The sequence below is a fragment of the Malania oleifera genome, chromosome 6 (genome assembly GCF_029873635.1).
Source record: "Malania oleifera isolate guangnan ecotype guangnan chromosome 6, ASM2987363v1, whole genome shotgun sequence".
Classification (NCBI taxonomy): domain Eukaryota; kingdom Viridiplantae; phylum Streptophyta; class Magnoliopsida; order Santalales; family Ximeniaceae; genus Malania; species Malania oleifera.
Genome location: NC_080422.1, coordinates 76512340 through 76519532, shown reverse-complemented (window position 1 = coordinate 76519532; position 7193 = coordinate 76512340).

Here is a 7193-nt window from a genome sequence, read left to right as displayed (position 1 = left end):
CCCTCTTGCAATTTCTCTCGAATCAAATGGCAATCGATTTCAATATGTTTAGCTTTCTCATGAAAAATTGGATTAGCTTCTATATGAAGTGCTACTTGATTATCACAAAATAAGATAGCTGGTTGATGATGGAATGATGCAATTCAGCAAGTAAATTTTTTATCCAAATAATCTCACAAACTGTGAATGCCATTGATCTATATTCAGCTTCAGCTGAAGAACGTGAGATGGTTTGTTGCCTTTTAGACTTCTATGAAAAAGGAAAATCCCCAATGAAAACACAATATCCACTGATGGATCTGCGAGTGTCCAAATAGCTAGCCTAATCTAAGTCTAAAAAAGCTTTTATATGAACCTTTGATGAAGATGGAAAAAATAAACCTTGACCAGGAGCGGATTTTAGATACCGCAAGATTTGCATAGCAGCATGTAAATAAGGAATGCGAGGGGTATCCAAAAATTGGCTAAGATGATGCACAACAAACGTAATATCTAGCCTGGTGTGAGTCAAATATAACAACCTTCCAACAAGTCTTCGATAAGCTGTAATATCATCTACCAAATCACCAATATCTTTAGACAATTTGGTATGAGGATCTATAGGAAATGAAACAAATTTTGCAGCTAGCAATCCAGCATCTGAAATTAACTTTAAGCAATATTTTCTTTGAGACAAAGATATGCCTTTGTTCGATCGAGCTATCTCCATTCCAAGAAAAAATTTTGCAAGTCCCAAATCCTTCAACTTAAACTTAGCACTTAGTGAGCTTTTAACCTGTTGAAGAAGAGCCAGATCACTGCTAGCTAAAAGTATATCATCGACACACAGCTGCAAGGCAATGAAAGAATTTCCATCTTTCTTAATGAACAAAGAATAATCAACCTTAGATTGTGAAAAACCCAATGTAAACAACACAAAAGTAAATTTAGAATTCCACTGCCTTGAGGCTTGCTTCAAGCCATACAAAGATTTTTGCAACTTGCTTACTCTTTTGTCCCCCTTGTGAAGATAACATGGAGGTGGCTTCATAAAAAATTCCTCATCTAAGTCTCTATACAGAAAGGCATTATTGACATCAAAATGAAATAAATACCAATTGTGTATCGCAGCAAGTGATAAGATACACCTTAGAGTAACCAATTTTGCAACAGGTGAAAAAGTCTCAAAAAAATCCAAACCTTCCAATTGAGTATAACCTTTAGCAACTATTCGTGCCTTATGTCTCTCTATTGAGCCATCAGAATTATATTTTGTTTTATAAAACCACTTACACCCTATAGGAGTTTTATGAGGTGGTAGTGATGTGAGAATCCAGGTATTATTCATTTCTAATGCATATAATTCTGCAGACATGGCATCTCTCCAATGAGCATGTTGAACAGCTTGATGATAAAATGAAGGTTCAAAATGAGAAGAAATAGCAATAGAAAATGCTCTATGTGAATCGGATAATTTGGAATAAGCAAGAACTTCATAAATACTATGTGTAGTACCTAAAATAATAGCAGGATCCCTGGGAGATGATTGAGAAGCAAAAGTAGCTAAGTTGCAATGATATGATTGCAGATAACCAGGCATTCTGTGCTGTCGAGTGGATTTTCGCAAAGGTGGAAATTGATTTGCATTAGGTAAGGGTATATTTGTATTGGAAGAAACAGAAGGAACAAATGGAACAAAAGGAATTGCTGATGACAATGGTTTAGGAAATGAAATATGGTCAAAGAAATCTGAAACTGGCTTAGGGAGAACTAGAATTAGATTTGCTGAAATTGTTTTTGACTGAATTGAAATGTCATGTCTATAAGTCCTATTGAAATCTGAAGAGAAAGGAAATATAGATTCATAAAATATGACATCTTGAGAAACAAAACAAAAAAATTCTGTTCCAAGTCATATAGTTTATAGCCTTTTATACCAGATGGATACCCTATAAAGATACATTGTCTTGCTCTTGAAGAAAATTTTGATCTAGAATGGGTAAGAGTTGACGCATAACATCAACATCCAAAAACTTTTAAATGTTTATATGCTGGAATCGAATTATACAAAACTTCATGTGGAGATTTGTTATTCAAAATTAAGGATGGACGTCTATTAATAAGATATGTTGCAGTGAATATGCATTCTCCCCAGAAAATCAAAGGCATGTTTGATTGAAATTTTAAAGATCTTACTACATTTAAAAGATGTTGATGCTTTCTCTCAACTATAGAATTTTGTTGAGGTGTTTCTACACATGATACTTGATGCAAAATTCCTTTTGAATGAAAAAAATTTATCATGTTGAACTCTAAACCATTGTCAGATCATAGACATTTTATTTTTGTCTTAAACTGTGTTTCAACCAGATTATAAAAGGCAATAAAAATATTTTAAACTTCAGATTTCCTTTTCATTAAGCATGTCCAAGTGAATCTAGAATGATCATCCACTAAAGTAAGAAAATATCTAGAACCATTATGAGTTGGAATAGAAAATGGTCCCCATATATTAGCATGAACAAGATTGAAAGAAAAAATTTTATTATATGAATGAATCTCAAAAGGAAGTCTTTTTTATTTAGCCATTGGACAAATTGTACAATGATCAATAGTTTTGTCTAAAAAACTAATATCTGATACATGTTTTGAAAGAAAATTCAATTGGGACATGGAAGGATGTCCTAATCTGTTATGCCAGACTTTGGAGTTTATGACAAAATTTACAAAATTGGATGTTGATGAGGATTCAGTAGTATTAACAGTCAAGTGTTGCAAGATGTATAACCCAACAGATTTTCTAGCAATCCCAATCATCCTCCATGGGGTAAACTTCTGAATGAAACAAACATCAAGTAAAAAAATAAAACACATTTCTGAGATGAGGTAAGTTTACGAACCGAAAGCAAGTTATATGAAAAAGATGGTACACAAAATACATCCTTGAGAGTTAAGCTTTGAGACAGTTTAACAGTGCCAAGGTGAGTAACTGGGATGATGTTTCTATTTGGAAGCATAACAATAGTGTCGAAAAGCTTTGTTATAGAAGTAAAAATATCAATGGAATGAACAATATAGTCTGTAGCACTGGTGTCTACAATCCAGTGATGCTGAGATGTTGATGAAGTTACTGAACAATTTGAAGAAAAACTAGAAAGTATCATGCCTTGGGTATTCCGTGGAGGACAAGTAGAAATAACATTGGCTGTTTGATGGATGATGGATTTATCAGGTTGTGAGTGGATTAGAGCTAATAATTTCTGACAGTCCTCTTGAAAGAAGGGCAAGTTATTATAAGATTCAAAGGTTGTATCAAGAGGATGGCTTGTTCTTGATTAGCTGATGAAGATTTTCCTTTTTGTCAAGAATTACTGAATTTAAAACCTGGAGGATAGCCATGTATTTTATAACATATGTCCACTGTGTGATTATTCAAACCATAATGAGTGCAAAATAATTTTGCTCTTCTTGGTTGTTGATTTCCAAAAGAAAATTTGTGGCCTGAAAAATTCAATTCTGGCATTTTACTCATAACAGCAACTGTGTCAAAGATCCCAGGTTTGCAGACTTCTCTTTGTTTTTCTTCTTGGACCATTAAAGAAAAAACATTATTTATTTCAGGTAAGGGTTCCATCATTAGAATTTGCCCTCTAATGTGAAAAAAACCTTCATTCAATCCCATCAAGAACTGAATGACATGCTGTTTATCTTGATATCTCAAGAATTCCCGAATGGCACCACAAGTACATGTTCGTAGTACACCACAAGAACAAGTAGGAATCTGATTATAATAAGCTAATTCGTCCCATAAAGACTTAAATTTTGTATAGTAATCTCTTATCAACATGTTTTCTTGAACTAACATTGATAAATCCTTTTGAAGTTGAAAGATTCTTGGCCCATTTCCTTGCGTGAGTCTGTTCTTGAACTCCTGCCACATATCCATAGCAGTGTGGGAGCAAATGATGCTAGGTCCAATTTCTCTTGATACTGAGTTGATGATCTAAGAAGAAACCATGTTATTGCATCTTTCCCATAGAGCATTTGAAGCATATGTTGAAGTTGGACGAACTGTTGTTCCATTCACAAAACCAATCTTGTTCTTTGCCTTCAAGGCCATCATCATAGATCTACTCCATGTATGATAATTTTCCCTAGTGAGGACATTTGAAACTAGCATTGTACCTGGTGAATCGCCACTTTGTAAGTGGTATGGATTGTTTTCTTCACTTGTATTATTCATTGAAATAGAAGAAGTGGACATGACAATGATGCTCGCAGCTTTCTTTTTCTTTCTTGCTCTGATACCATGAAACAGAGTGTGCAACAGATTGATTTTGAACAAAGGAGAAAGCTACTTTCTGTTATTACTCTCTTACCTTCTTTACAAACTGAAGCCTCTGTATATATAACCAGAGGAAGAAGATTGAAAAGAAAGAAAACAGAAGAAACAAGAAAAACTGAATGAAAACTAACTAAAAAAACTAATATAACTGCTATATTGTGTTGTAATACCATGTGGAGTATAACAATGATCAAAGTAGCATGGTGAAGTGTGGGTGGGATAGAAGGTCTTGTTTAGATTTGTTAATATTTTATTTGTATTGTGATGAGTTCAGAGCTTTATTGTGTGATGACTTTGGGGTATTCCTAAGAGGGGGGGTGAATTGGGTATTTAAAATTTATTCCTAGGTATGTAAGAATCAGCAGTAGTAATACTCAACCTAGGATCTGTCTATATACTCATAAACCCAAATGCGCATATAAATGTAAGATGTGGAAACTAAATCATGCACAACATTCATAATACAACACATACATGCAGTAAATAAATTATAGAAATGTAAAGTACACACACGATCTGTTATTAGGGTTCAACCAATACTACCTACGTCCCCGCCTCTAGCTCGCAAGCCTAAGGATTCCACTAATACTCACTTAACGGGTAGAACGGCACCAATTATAACCAGGTCAATTAACGGGGCTGACCTCAATCTATAACCACACTTTACTATGATGGTGCACCTAACTTTCCTAATCGGGTCAAAGCCAATCCAAAATTGTTCACCAGGGTTAGTCTCCCTCTTTAGGCCTACACTTGGAATACAACAAATAATATCATTTAAGCGTACACGAAAATATGCTTTTCAACAAAGCAGACTATGTACCGCTTCAGTATAGTATAATCAATGCACACTAATAATGTAAGAACTATAAACTCAATGGTGTATATGTGTAATCAACACTCAAAGTAATGATTATAAAAAATTTTAAGCACAAGACTGTTTCTACAAGCTAATCTTTGAAACTATGTAAAGATAAATCTCAATCACAGTTTTAGGGCTTCAAAGATTTGTACCAAGAGGAATTTAGAATATTTCAAAAATTATTTTCTTAATATACAGGCACAAAAAGATATTCAAATATAAGCTTGTAAAAATATTTTTGTACAACTAAAAATACAAGCCCAATGAGTCTAGCAATAATAATGCAAAGACCCACTTAACTATAAGGTTTTCCCACACAGATTTATTAAATAAAATCACCTAGCTAAACCCTCAATCCAAAAATCAAATATGCAATAAATCAATGAGAGTTTTTAGCACACTAGAAAAATTAATAAACACTCACAAGACTTTGATTTCTCAAGAGAATGGTAGTATATGAGTGTATAGGATGTGTATGAAGAAATAGGGTTTAGGAAATTTCAGAGGAGATTTTTGACTAATCAAATCCCTAATCTCTCTGTAATTTTTGCAAATGAAAGTATATATATAGCCTTCAAAAAAAAAAATATAACTGTTAGGACACAAATGGTATTATTAAATTTGTTTAATGAATTGTGAAACCAATTTACCCTTAATTAACCCGAGTTACCGCGGTTAAAAATTAAGCAACCCGAGAGTTTCGATCGCCCAAACTCTAGGTTTAGTTGCTCGGACACTCACAATAGGAAAAGATAATTTTGAAGTTTGGGTGCATAGTGAGAACTTCACGTGGCTGAACCAAGGCGATTTTCATTCTGTCTGAGGTTTAGCCACCTAGTTCTGAGTTTGGTTTACCAAACTCACGTGTTCGGTCACTCGAGGGTATTTTGAACGTAGAGTTCGGGTGCCCAAGTTGGTGGAAAAGGTGAGCATACGAGTTCGGTTGACCGAGGATAGTGAAGTCCTTTTTGGTTCGATCACCAGAAGTCAAGTCAACTATTTGACCTTTCAATGGTTCGGTCGACTAAGGTGTTTTGAACACCACATTTCGGTCGTCCGAAACCTCACAAGATTAGTCCTTTAAGTCCTGATTTATTTTAATTGATTCCCCTAATAGTATATATGATTTTGGAGATTCTCGTACGTGTAAGTGCAAGGACCTAGGGTCACTCTAAGTTCTTTGAGAGTAAGCCTAAAAAACTGGCGTCAATAGACCTTCGGTCAACCGAAGTCTTGTCTAAGGCCTCTCAATTTTCAAGTGACGTGTAGGGACCTAGGGTCGTTCTAAGGCTTTTAAGTTTGTCGTTCCTACATGCATGACATGCAGATTATTACAGACCTCTGGAAATATAATTACAGACTTAAATTAAACATAATATAGATTACTATGAATAACTATTCTAGGTCTTTGTATTCTTCAAGTCTTCATATGCAATCAACTGATCTTGCTAATATGAACCTGCACAGAAACTTGAAAGACATTAAATACTGGAGTATATTTGTCATAATCAAAATAGGGTATGACCTATAAGGTCAACAATCTCCCTCTTTTTTATGATGACAAATACCTTATGCAAAAGTGGGTACGACCAAGAAAGGCCCCCCCTGAAACTATGCATAAAGGAAATGTAAAGATTTGAAAAATTGAAACATTTTCCTACGGTACCCAATTTGTACGCAAATTTGCCTAAGTTCTCCCCCTTTTGGCAATAGTAAAAAGGGCTATTGCACACAAACAAGGCATTGAGTATGAATAATTTATATGCAAGATATGATTGGGAAAAAAATTGGAAAATTTCGGCAGCATGCCGTTTGAAAATAGAGCATTTTCCCAAAAATACATATTTAAAAATGACCCGATTGAGTTCTAAATTAACAATTTATCCACAACTACCAACTCAAACAGTTTAATATGATCAAGATGGAAAACATAAATATAACTATCAACATGCAATAGATATGATAGTCATGCATTGCAAAACACACACAAACAATACACCTAGTCAT